Source organism: Agelaius tricolor, unplaced genomic scaffold (assembly GCF_023055355.1).
Source record: "Agelaius tricolor isolate 1412-34295 unplaced genomic scaffold, bAgeTri1.0.p SCAF_3, whole genome shotgun sequence".
NCBI classification, from domain to species: Eukaryota; Metazoa; Chordata; class Aves; order Passeriformes; family Icteridae; genus Agelaius; species Agelaius tricolor.
Window position 1 is genome coordinate 20,376,350 of NW_027269263.1, and position 12,947 is coordinate 20,389,296.

General features: G+C 44.4%; 1 protein-coding gene across 1 annotated transcript in view; it reads left to right on the forward strand.

Moving 5' to 3' along the window:
• GRAP2 (GRB2 related adaptor protein 2) overlaps positions 1 to 12,947 on the forward strand; it is a 101,914-nt gene continuing 88,967 nt past the window's right edge. Inside the window, exon 1 of the mRNA XM_071422925.1 lies at positions 1 to 222. The gene's annotated coding sequence lies outside the window, so the exon portion shown is untranslated. The remainder of the gene's footprint in view (positions 223 to 12,947) is intronic.

Here is a 12,947-nt window from a genome sequence, read left to right on the forward strand (position 1 = left end):
TAATGAACTCCCACTGAAGATGGGCATGTTGGGCATTAATATATGTATAATTATGCAAAACCACTGTTATGCCTCTAATGAAAATTAGATTCTACCACTGAGGCTGTGTTTGGCAATAGTGTATATCTTCATTTGTGCTATATTTATTCTTTTTCCTAGCTCCATGACCTAGGATTACAGTTGCTATGGCGATAAGACAGTTTGTGAAGGAAGGAGTGAAAGGTAAGTTTGTATGTCTGCCTGTGCTCGGGGGGCTGGCAATCTCTGTCCCCTGTGCTGTGTCTGCCTCCTGCTACTGCAGGCACTGCAAGGCTCTGTTGCACAAGTGATGGTCATTTCTCAGTAACTCAGGGGTGGGTGCTCAAGCAGCAGAGCAAATCAAGTTGGTTTTTCCCTTCCCAGCAGCGTGTGTGCATAACCAGGCCATGGAACTGCTGTGCTGGGACTGTTTTAGTGGGGTGGGGGAGCTGATCCTTGTATGCATCTTTGCTGCTGGCCTTGGAGGGGTTTAGAGGTGGATTCTGGGGCTACTGGGGACCAAAGTAAAACCCTCCAACTACACTTCTGTATTCGTTGTGCTGCATTTGTGATCTTCTGTTCCCTGGGCTTGGGGCTGGAGGTGCTGGGCAGATTTAAAAGATGTGTAGCTGTGGTGAATTTGGCAGAGCTGGGTAAACAGCTGACCTTGATGATCTTAAAGATCGTTTCCAACCTAAGTGACTCTTTGGTTCTATGAGTGACAGCTTTGTCTCCCCTCAGCTGAGTTACATTACCAGGCCTCCTGCTGGGGTTTGCTTTGTGGTGCTTGCTGCAGGAGATGCAGCATTCCCCAAACCTTCCCAGAGCCAGTGCCACCTCCAGACCTGGACAACAGGCTCAGGAGTGCAGGGGTTGTTTCAATAAGTAGTTGATAGTGGAGGAGAGTCTGTCCTTGGTGCCGCTTTCTTTGTTGAGCAGGAACACATTTCCCTGATCACAGCTGCCCAAACCTCTGTGTCTCTTTCAGCCTTAGCTTGCCCTGTATGTGTGGGAAGGGCTTCCCTGGCTTCCTGCCTGCCTCTCCCATCCTGTTTTCTCTGTCTTCCTCTGCACCTCTCCATCAAAATTGCCATCACCATTTGCTTTAAGTTCCTGGAATGGAATGCTTACCATGGGAACTCAGGCTGGCCAGCCTTCATGATTGCAAGACTGATTCAGGCAGATTTTTTTTTTCCTTGCAATTGTCTATTTCAAAATAGCTGGACAGCCTCTTTTTGTCTTTTTCCTGAAGGAGCAATGGCTGTTATCACCAGCAACTTGAGAACTTTTCACCTGATCCTCCCAGAAGCAGTACCTTAGACACTCTTTGCAGCTCTGGATTGTGTTCTTCTCTCAGAATCATTGTGAATTAGCATATTAAGGGCTAGTGAGTAAGTCTCAGGCTCCCATCAATTGGTTTCTGTAGCCTTGACTATCTCCTTGGACTTGCTAAACTTTTAATTAGGTATAGATTTTCCCCCAGAGGTCTTATAACTTGTTTAACAAAAGACAAAAGTGTTTTAAAAGAGTCTCTCCTCTCCTGCCCTGCCGTGCTTTGCATTTTTCCCCAAATGAACTCTGCCTGTTTGCAAATTATCAACAGTGCAACCACCTTAATGCAGGCAGACAGTGCTCTCTCACTCTCTTGGACAGGGGTAAGGAAAATGAGCTGTCTGACAGGGACAATCCTGTGCTTGTACTAGTCTGTCCCCTCGAGGAAGACTCTTCCAAGCCACTGAACTTTGCTGGGGTTCTCTCCATGTGCAGTCACCCTCTCATCCACGACAATCAGCATCCATCAGCGCCTGCACAAAATGCCTGTGCTTACAGGGCACTGCACAGCTGGGGGAGGAAGTGGAAAAACCCCATGGGCAACGCTCATTGGTGATTTAGAGAGCAGGGGGAGTTCTTGTCAGCCTTAAGGGAAGGGTGGGAGCTTGAAGGATGTGTATTTTAGCCTGTTGGAGAGTTGCTGCCACCCTCTCATGGGGAAGATATCCTTGTGGCTAGCTCAAAAGCTGGGGAGGAGCTGGTACCCCTGCTCCTCCAGCAGAGTCTGTCTTCCTTCCAAACCCCAGCATCATGGAGCTGAGGGCAGAACAAACCTATGGGACTGCTTAGCAAAGTAAACTCGCTTGCATCTGCTCCAAACCCCAGGGCTCAGAGGTGCTCAGCTTTCCCCTTGAGGACTGTTGTAAAGTGATGTTAAATGCAGCCTGGAGATCAGGAACATGATTCAGTGTGCACAGCCTGGAAAAGCAAGGAAGAATAGAGAGCTGTACAAGGGGATGTGCAGCTCAGACAGATGAGAAGGAGCAAAACAAGCTCTCTCACATTTTTTACTCTCCTTCCTGAGATGAGGAAAACAGGATTCTGCCAGGAATCCATCCTGGCTAAATCCTGCTTCAGCTGTGCTGTACCTCAAGATGCCCTTGCACAACAGGTACAAGACTCTGCAAGTTGGAGCCAAGCAATAGTGAGGGATGATGGTTCTTCTAGTTTGGAGGTGTCAGTGAGGTTAAATCAGCCTCCACCCTGCATCAAAACTGCTTCCCTGTGAAAGGCTTGGTCATCCTCATAGGACACTCCCTTCTGAGGGAGCAGAATCACAGAAGACCCCATATGCAGGCTGAACACACCTCTTAGGGAATTCTGCTGCCTTCCTGGGGCCTGGGTTAAAGATGTGGAAAAAAAAAGCTTCCTAGCCTGATATGATCCTTGGTTTTTCTTTGATTATTGATTTTTCAGCTAGGCAATACTCAAGTTACAAACCCAAGGGCAGTCAAGAGAGACTTTGGGGCCTTGGGACAACTGGGTAAGGGAGCAGGAGCTCAAGTAGTGATCTCATCTATCCTTCCAGTTGCAGGGAATGATGAGGGAAGAAATGGGAAAAGCCAGCAGATAATACAAGGCTGCTGTCACTGGCAGAATGTTTGGATTTTGATCATGGATCAGTTTACATAACATCAGACCTGCTGGTGATAGACACAGTACCCCTGATATAAAAGTGGGAAAGGATCTTTCCACAGGACTTAATCAGACTTGTGGAAAGAGGTTTAAACTACCTTAATGATGGTGACAATAGGGTTGGGTGTTTATGGGTCAGAATCAAGGGGAAGGCCAAAAGCCAAATAACTGCTGCTTGTGCCTTGGGTGGGTGTTCACTTTTCTGGGTAAAAAACTTGCTGGATTACCAGCCCCAAAGCATGCTGGTGAATGGAATTGCATCCAACTGGTGGCCACTCATCAGTGGTGTTCCACAGGGCTCAGTACTGGATCCAGTCTTTAAAATCTTCACCAGTGCTCTGGACAAGGGGATTGAGTGCTCCCTCAGTCAGATTGCAGACAACACCAAGCTGGGCAGGAGTGTTGATCTGCTTGAGGGAAGGAAGCACTAGAGTGAGATTTGAGCAGCCTGGAGAAAAGGAGGCTCAGGAGAGATCTTGTTGCTTTCTACAAGTACCTGAAAGGAGGTCATAGTGAGATGGGGGTTGACTTCCCAAGTGACAAGAGGAAATGGCCTCAAGTGTGCCAGGGAAGGCATTAATATGAAATTAGGAAAAATTTCTTCACCAAAAGGATTCTGAAGCACTGGAACAGGCTGCCCAGGGAAGTGGTTGAGGCACCATCCCTGGAGGTATTTAAAAGGCATGTAGATGTTGCACTTGGGGACATGTTTTAGTGGTGGACTTGGCAGTGCTACGTTAACAGTTGGATTTGATGATCTTGGATGTCTTTTCCAACCTAATTGATTCTGTGATCTCAGCTATGAGATGAAGCTTGCCAAGCCATGATTCTCTTGCAGCCAATGTCTGAGGTGAAGGTGAATGCCCAGAAAAGGCAGATTTATTGCATGACCCCTGGGGTTTCTGGTTAATGCTTCAGGTTGCCTTCTAGTGGGGAAGTGTCAGATGATAAGCCCTTTGAGGGGAGGCATTAAGCCTTTCAGGCTTACTTGTGCTGTGGCTCCAGCCCAGGTCAGCAGTGTAACAAGTCATCAGCACTGGGCTGAGATTTGGCAGTGATCTGACAGCTTTGGGCTTTGGTTTAGAGGTGTCAGTGCCAGGTCAGAAAAATCAATACAGTATGAAGCAGTGTCTTCATCAGCCTCTGACTTTTGCACCTCTTCCCTTAGTCTTCTGCAAGGCAGTATTGAGGTGGGTGAGATGTGTGCACACAAACTTGCAGTGCCTCAGCCAGCTGGGTAGATACAGAGGGCTGGAGGCAGCCTGGGTGCTGTCAGGCTGGCCTCTTCTCTGGAAGAAAACCTGCTGGAAGAAAATTCCAGCAGGTAATTTCACGATTTCTCCTCTTCTTCTTCTGTAAATATTCAAAATAAGCATTTAAAAGGGAGCAACTGCAGTGGATGAATTCTGAGTTGTCATTGTCCTTTCAGGAGGACAGCCTAGTCAGCACTCCAATATCCTTCCTCTCTCTCCAGCCCCCTGCCACCTCTGTGTGCTGCATCCTCATGCTGCCAGGGTTCCATAAAGAGCTTACAGACAGGGATGCAGGAAACATATGCTGTGCCTGTAATCCCAAATGAGCTACTCAGGCGCTTAAGGACAGAAGCTGTTCCCAGTAGGAGCAGTTGGACTGATGCAAGGTGTTCATGGGGAGGGATTGCCTTGCCATCACAAGTTTGGCCTCTAGGAGGGAGGAGTGGGCAGTAGGGTCAGAAGAGGTTGCCAGAGGTTTCATGTTCAGACATCAATGCAGCAGCATGGCTTCCTCACAGTCCTTGTGCTCAGTTCACACAAGTGCCATCAAATGCAGGCAGGTCACACTGCGGGCCAACAGGTAGCCAGGAGCTGTGGATGGAGCTGTGAGGGTCCTGTGCTCTTGTCAGAGAGATGAAAGAGCTGGCACATTCTCCTCATTGCAGGACAAAAGGAAATAGTGGCATTTGGGAGGATGCAGCTGGCTGATGAATTGCCCACCTGCTTTGTAACTGCAGTGTTTGCAGGCAGGTTAGCAGCTGCAGAACATACCAAAGAGGTGGCAACTTGGGGCCTGGGGGTGTTTTGGCATTTTTGTTCTGTTTACTTCAAGAGCCATGAGATGTTGTGATGTCCGTGTGCATCAGATGCCTGTACTCTCAGGTTGTCCCAGGTCATCAAGTTTCTTCCTAGGCTCAGTTCTGGGCCAGCAGGGATATGGTATCTCCTTACCCTCATGGGATGCTGGGGGGATATGTGTTTGAGAGCTGCAGTGAGTTGCCAGGAAGGACAGGCTGATAATCTGTGTACTTGCTTTTGCATTTCTATTCCTTCTTAGTTGGCAAGAAAGAAGTAGCTTAAATATCTTAACCTGTTGATTTTTATAGTGCACCCTTTTTCCTTGTCATATGGAGATAGGAAGAAGAAAGGGATGCAGGAAGGAAAGATGGAAAATGAGATGAGGACTGCAGTTAGCTTTAGTCCTCTTTAAATTACAGTTTACCAACAAGGGCAACTCCCGTGTCTCCATTGTGTCTCATTAATTTGTTTGTGATATGAAGCACACAGATCACTTTGAATGCTGCTTTGTTTTTAAAAATTGGAGTAAAGTTAAATCCATGTGAAAGATGGAAAGCCTTTCTTAACCCCAAAAGCAAAGGAGAGAGTTCAGAACAGCCTACCCTGCAATGTAATAATGTACCCTGTAACCCTTGTACTCACTGCTGGGAAGTGTTTGACACCCTGAGACTCTTGCTGAAAGCAAATAATTTGTGCTTACACAGTGATGGATGTTGGGATTTGGTATCTCTTTTCCTGTATCCTTTTCAAGCTTCTATTGTCCTTGCTCTTTGGCTCTTGTGTGTCAGGATAAATTCTAGTGGTGAGCTTTTCCAAAAGTGAGAGAGAAGCAGCATGTCAGCTCTTCCTGTATCAGCCTCTTTGGCATGACTAAAATACAGCACCTTATACAAAGGACATCTGATTAAATTAAAAGATGGCAAGCTTGGAACCAAGCTCCAGATCATTGCTAAGTAAAAGCATGCTGTTCCAGCACACCACTGAAAACAAGACCTCTGCAAGATCCATTTGTGCTTGATGTGTGAGAGCTTACTGAGAAAATCCAGGTATTTCAGAATATGTAATATTCATTGATATATGCTAAACTCTATGCTTCAGGCCCTTAGGCAATTCCTGTTTACAAGAAGCCTGACAAGACTAGCAGAGAAGACTGATGCTTTTGCATCATTTACCTTCTCTGTAGCATCAGGCAGTGGTCACAGGAAGACCAAACTGTGTGAAGGGCTTGACCTGGGACAGTGGAGCCAAGGATCTGTGTGTCTTCTTCCCTTCCTCCTGCCTTCCTTGTGCTTGCCAGAGATGTTTACAGGAAGATGAACGGAACTGGAGGTTGGCTGATCCATGAAAAGGTTTAGAGTTCCTGTTACAGATGAGTGAGCAGCTGACAGAGTAAATGGAGATTACAAGGTTGCAGCCTGGACCTCTGGTTGGATAATTTGTACATCTTCTCTTCAGGGGCAGGTTGGGGTGCCAGGAAAGGCAGGGGAAGTCCTTTTTGGAGGTGGAAACTTTTTTTTTACTGCCTCTCAGCAGGTTCCTGGGAACCAAAAGCAGCTTCCGTGCTGGGGTACCAGGGGCATTTCTGAGACAAGCTAAAACCCACCAGCTCAAAAAGCAAACCAAATAGCCTGTGCTTTGGGATAGCAGCAATTCAGGAGGGAAGGCTGAAATAACTGTCAGTTGGCTCCATTTGTGGGTCCTGAAAGGTGGCTGTAATGATGTCACACTAGTGAGGACAGTGCAAGGTGGGGAAGAAGGGAGATTTAGGGTGGTGAGAGCAGATATAACCTGGAGTAATGATGTGGGAAACAGGGCCTGTGGATCAGCAAGGGATTACTGCTTTATTAACCTCTGGATTAGTGTCCCAGGGCTGGAGAGTGCAGAATAGACTGTATTGAAATATTCCTTATCAGATGGTGCTGACTGACTCGTGTCTGTCCCAGTAAGCTCCTTGGTTGAGGAGGTATTTTCTGTGTTCAGGATGGTAAATAGCTTGGAAAGGGATGGCTTTTAGGAACAAGAAAACCAACACGGAGATGAGAAATTATAAGAGGACTTGGAGGTGAAGGAGTCACACAGCAGTTGTTCTTCCTTGAATTGGAAGGGCTCTCTTATTTCCAGATAAGACATAGCTGGAAATCTCCAGTCTTTGATTATGATAGCTTTTATTCCAGCATCTTTCCATGCTCCTATTTATACTTCAAAGGTGAATTCAGACTAGTCAAATCTACTTTGACTACAGGTTTAAAATGTCTGGGGATATAATTTTAACCACAGAAAACAGTCACCTTATTGATATATCTGTGAATGAGGAAGAGAAACAGACTGTGTAAAGGAAAGAGGGCAAATATACCCGCAGCTGTCCTGTAATTATGCTGTGAGGCTGGAGGAGGCAAGGACAGAGACAAAGGTGGCAGAATGTGATATTGCTTCAGCAGGGCCTGCACCTCACTGTGAGCCAGTTCCTCAACAGACAGGAGTGTTGTGATGAGACACCAGCTCAGGTATCCTATTTATTTCTTGCTACCAGCTATACAACATTCTCAGGGAAAAGGATATGGAAAGTGACTTGCCTGGGGAACCTCTGGCTGGGAGGAAGGATGAATAATACTTGTGTTTCTACTGTCTTCTGAGCCTGCTGAAAGTGCAAAGAGGCAAGAGGCTCCCTGTAAGAGGAGTTCTGGCTCCAGTGCTGTGATAGGCTGTAGGGGGATAGAATATAAGAAAATAAAGATAGTGTAGAAAGTAATCTTACCCCTAAGGAGTTGCAGCTGGGCCAATTATCAAAGATTAGAAACAGGCCTGACTTTACCAGGCCACAGCTGTAACCAATGAGAAGAAGATGCTATAAAAGAGTGGGGTGGCTGGGTGAGAGGGGAACTGGAGTCAGTTGGCTGCTTTGTGAAGAAGAAAGAGTCAGTGCTCTAAGGAACTGCCCACGAGAAACATCAAGAAGGTATGAAAATTTTGTGGTAAGGAGACAACAGTATGGAACCCCTGCAATAAGATGACAACAATAGGCCATTAGAAGTGCAGTGTATTGTAAGATAAAGGAAGTTCCCAATGCAGGGCTATTACCCTTGCTCTGTGAAATAGATTTAGGTTCTGCTGTATCACAGGTGATGTTACACTAATGTTTTAAGCCTTTATTTGCAAAGGAAAACCTCTACACATGGGAACCACTAATAACCAATGCACTTTGAGGCTTGAAATGGCAAATCACCAGAATCAGGGCTTTTTCAGCAGAGCTGACCCCCAGATATCCATCATCAAAGGTTTCTGAATAAAATGCTGGTCACTTCAATATGTGAAATTTGTTATCATGCAAATATTTGAGAGCTGGGCACTTGAAGGCAGTGAGGAAAATGAAAAGCCACCTAAGAGCAAGGCTCCTGCCTGTAATGTGCATTTTGTGCTGGAGAATGCAACAGAAATTTTCTATGTGAATAGCACCAATTACCATCGTAATTTTGGATGAGTGTGGTGGCCTGCCAGCAACCTTTGTGCAGATCTCCAGTAGCTAGAGGGGGTCATGCACTTTAACTAGCTAATGTGGTCCACAGCTGGGAATATAGTACCCCCTTCTCCACACAATCACACTGGAATATGAGGGACTTCATTCCCATCATGCTAGTAACCACAGTATTTAGAGTAAAAGCAACCACATCCTGTCGCCTGACTGGCCTCTCTCTGAAACTCTACTGAGTGCTCCTGGTCCAACAGAAATGTTAGAAGCAGTTTTGTGCTTGGGCTATGCTCATACTGGCTCTTGAGAACTACAAATCTTCACCAGGCTGCAGTGACTGATGCTAAGCTTTGTGGACACTTTTGAGGGAAGGCAGGTGATTCAGAAATGAATGTTGACCACTCACTGGGTATCACCTGGGCCCTCTCTAAGGCTAATAGAGACATTTTGTTGCCAGAGGTACTATTTTTTCACTTAGAGGTACACTAAAAGGCTGGGTCATTAGTGATGCCATGATATCTTCCCCATGAGTTTGACTGCAATCCTCACTGTTCCTCTGAATTTCACCTAGTGAGAGTGGTGTACTGCTGACTTGGCATTTGTTCTGTAATCTAGCTAAAACAGTTGCTTTTCATTTTCCTCTCTCTGACTTTGCCATATAGTTTTATTGTCTGTGGTTATACAACTTAGTTCTGAAGTGAAGCCAGCTATATTTCAGCTAGATGAATGATCCCTATATAATAAGCATATATGGCTGCAAAGTGCTTCGGATAAAAGACGCTAAAAACCACAAGTTATTATTTTGCCTTTTCCTGGGTTTTGCTTTGTCACATGTTATTTAGTAGCTTTGCTGAGGTTCTGTCTCAATGCATTGCTGAATGAAGTGTTCTGAACAGTTTTAGGACTGCTGGTGCGTTTTATTAATTGCTTTTTGCAGGTTGTTGTTCCATCTGTTTTTAAACTCCTTGTTTCACAGACATAATGAAAAATAAAAGTTTTAAACTGAAGTTTTAGCTATGAAGGCAGGGAGGGAAAGAAAGCTCAGCAAAATATTTGGCCAATCTTAAGCTCAGTGTTGGGGATGATGTCATACCAGAGACTTCTCACAGTGGGGTAGAGGAATAATAATAACTGAAAGGGAGCACAATGCACGGTGTTCCAGGAAGGACAGAATATGCCAGTAACCCATATGGGTTTCTGACAACTTCTCAAAGAAGGGTTTTGTAGACTGAGATTTGTTCTGACAGCAGTGTTTTGAAAATGTTTAGGACCCTTGCCATCACATTTCTTTTAAGTCTGATTGCCTTATGTGACACATTCTCAGCTGCTCTAAGTTGCTCCCACTTCATCACTCAGTGACGTCTCATCGGTGTACATCAGCAGAGGATTGGCCCTCTGCTTCCAGACATTGCCTTGAGCTGGGCTGGGATCTCACCACAAGTCATTACGAGCCAGATGAGAGTGCTGAAGAGAAGACATAGGCTTATGATAGGTTGTGGTGAGGACTGACCCAGTAAGTGGAACTCATTTACTTTGAATTTATTACTAATTCCAGTTTCTCTGTATGATTTTTGTCTCAGCACATATTATCTTCTGAGACAGAAAATCTTGTAGTTACTGAGACCTCTGCGCTACCCTTTGTAAGAATTGGGCTGATACTGATTCTGATGTACTGGCCAGCACCATTGTAAGAAATTGCACTCATCCTTCCAGAATTCCCTTTGTAGATATTTAATACTCATCTCTGCTGCTTGTCATAAGGTTACTGTGTTACAGTTATGTGCTGCTTAGTGTTTTATCATAACTCAGGTATAAGTCTTTCTCTGGGGAAGACCTTTTGAAATGTCCTTTGGTATCCATTAGGATGAAATGTGCCACAGAAATGCAAATCATGTCACTGGCTGCCAAGGAGCACCTGGCCTCCAAAGAGTGTCCTGCTGCCTTACTGAGAAGGGGGAAGAGGAGGCCATCAGGGCAAGGCAGAGGAGAAACTGGATTTTTCTTTTCACTTAGAGGACTCTTACTGGCAGAATGGCATGGTTGACATTATGAAACAACAGAGAGCTAGAGTTTGAAGATTTTATGATTCAGTTTTTGATGCAGTTTAGTCAAATGCCAGGTTGCAAAGTTCAGACTGGGGCATCTCTTAACCCTTGCCAGAATACTCTGAGTCATCTCTGTAATAAGTTTAAAAAAGATATTTGAACTTTTTGTAAATTTTATATTCTCTTCATCCAGTCTGAACTTCAACTTATGATAGTCACACAAGAAATGTTATTACTGAGTGAGCCTTTGTGTTGACAAGCTGCTTCTTTCCCTGAATGGTATCCTATGCACCATATTTTAATTTTTGGCTGGCTTTAGGTCAGATGGGTAAATTTGCTTCTTAGTGCTTCAAGGATTCCAGTGCAGATATTAATTTCATCAATATGAAGTGCTACAGCCTACAGCAAGTCTGGCCATCACAAGGATCACGAACTGAGGATATTTGCTGTGTGGTCCTAGAAAATAAATCCTAATCTTCTAGGCTAGACACAGGCTTCAGGCTGTCCTTAGGCTTAAGGAAATATGTTTAGGTCTTGCTAAATGGAGCATTGCCCAGTGACATTGGGAAAGCAAAGAGTAGACAACTCTGCCTTTATATCATGTATGTCTTGAACCTACCAATGCATGCACGGCAATCAGGAGATCTTGCAGGTCTTTAGGCAAGAATTCTGATTCATTCAGCCTTGCAAATGTCTCCCTAATGGAGTTTGCTTGAAGCCATATGACCTTGAAAGTGGAAGCTCCTAGAAAGTACTGCCTAATGTCTAACAGTTAAACCAATATAGATGGGGACAAGTGTGCACTATGCTATGAATGAGGATTGTTCATCCCATTAAAACTCAAGCTTATCAGAGAAGGAGCCTTTTCCCTTGGCAGAAGTGTTTCCCAACAATATTAGGCATGTCCATCTTACAAGAAAATGTCACAGCTGAGCGAGGATTTGAAAATATTATTCTTGCTCACATATGTGAAGCGTGTCGTATAAAGATTTGGGTGCATCTGCAGTGTTTGCTCATTGATAAAGCTACACAGATTATTTAGCAAAGACTGTTACACTCTTGCTAATACTGTATGTGCTTCTAATATGTCAAGTGCTATTAAACAACCCTGGTGTTGTCAGAGACCAATTTTTGTGAGAGCTGCAATGAAATACTCCTAATCATGTGTAGTATAATCCCTCCTTGTCAGGAGAACATATTGTGCCTCTGAAGTAAACATTCCTGCATAAGTGGAATACTGTCTTATACTTTCTCTCACCCATTTGGCCCTTATGACTGCACAACTGCAAGTGTACACGTGCATGCAGCATGGAGAATTGGCGATGCCTATGTGGTAATGATTTTAACTAGCTTTGCATCCAGTTTTGAAGCCTTCTAAATCCCCTCAGTAACAAAGTCCATTCTCTTGATTGTTTGTTTGTATGATATGTGGCCAATAAACCATATTTCTGGCAATTGAAAGCTGTTTTGATGAAAGGAAACCCTAATATCAACTGTGCTGTTTGCTTTTTGCAAATGCTTCTTTCTCAGGCTCTATCAGAAAAGTGACTTGGCCGAGAAGTTCAGTTTTGCAAGAATCCTTGATGATATGCTGGCATGAAGCATCACTTCAGATCAACTTAGGAAATGGGGTTTTTTAAGCATTTGCCAAGGCTTCTTCAAATTTTTGTAATACTGACTGCAGACCTTAAAGGCAAAATTTTTCAAATCCTCTGGCACTTACCTAACTTTTCTCATCCTCACCGGCTTAGATTTCCACAGAGCAAACTCCGGAAAGCAGCAAAGCCTCCCTCCCTCAATATCCTATCCAAAAATTGTTCCTTAGGCTGGTGGTGCTGGGCTATGGAAAAGGGAGTGATGTTCCCAAGTCCTGTCTCTTGGTTTACAGAGCTGGCAGTTGTTCAAGCTGCACTCTTGCAGACAGATTATGTTCCAGTAGCTGAACACTTGGGTCCAAAGTGGTTATGTGTTCTCCTAGTACTCTCTGTGGATTTGGGGAGCTCTTGCTGAGCCCTTCTCCCTCTACAGGGGACTGCTGTGCTCTGCCCAAGAAGTAGTGGAGTTTGTAAACAACCTTAGCCCAGTTTTACATTCAATGGAAAAATTAACGTCTAATTGCAGATTTCTGTAGATCTCTAAACTAATTTCCTGCACATAATATTTCTGCAAAGTGGATTCAGGAAAATGTTCCTTTTGCTTTAACAATTTCAGAAATAACTTCAACTCTGTACAATGATTCTTCAACAACTGTACAATGGTACAAGGAACAGCATAAGGGTCTGAAATGGCATGAAAATAATGTTTTTTCCTATGTGTGTTATTAACAGGTTATCTTCTTGGTGTTGCTAGATCAAAAAAACAATATTTTTTAAAAGGAAGCCACACTGCAGGGAAAAAAGA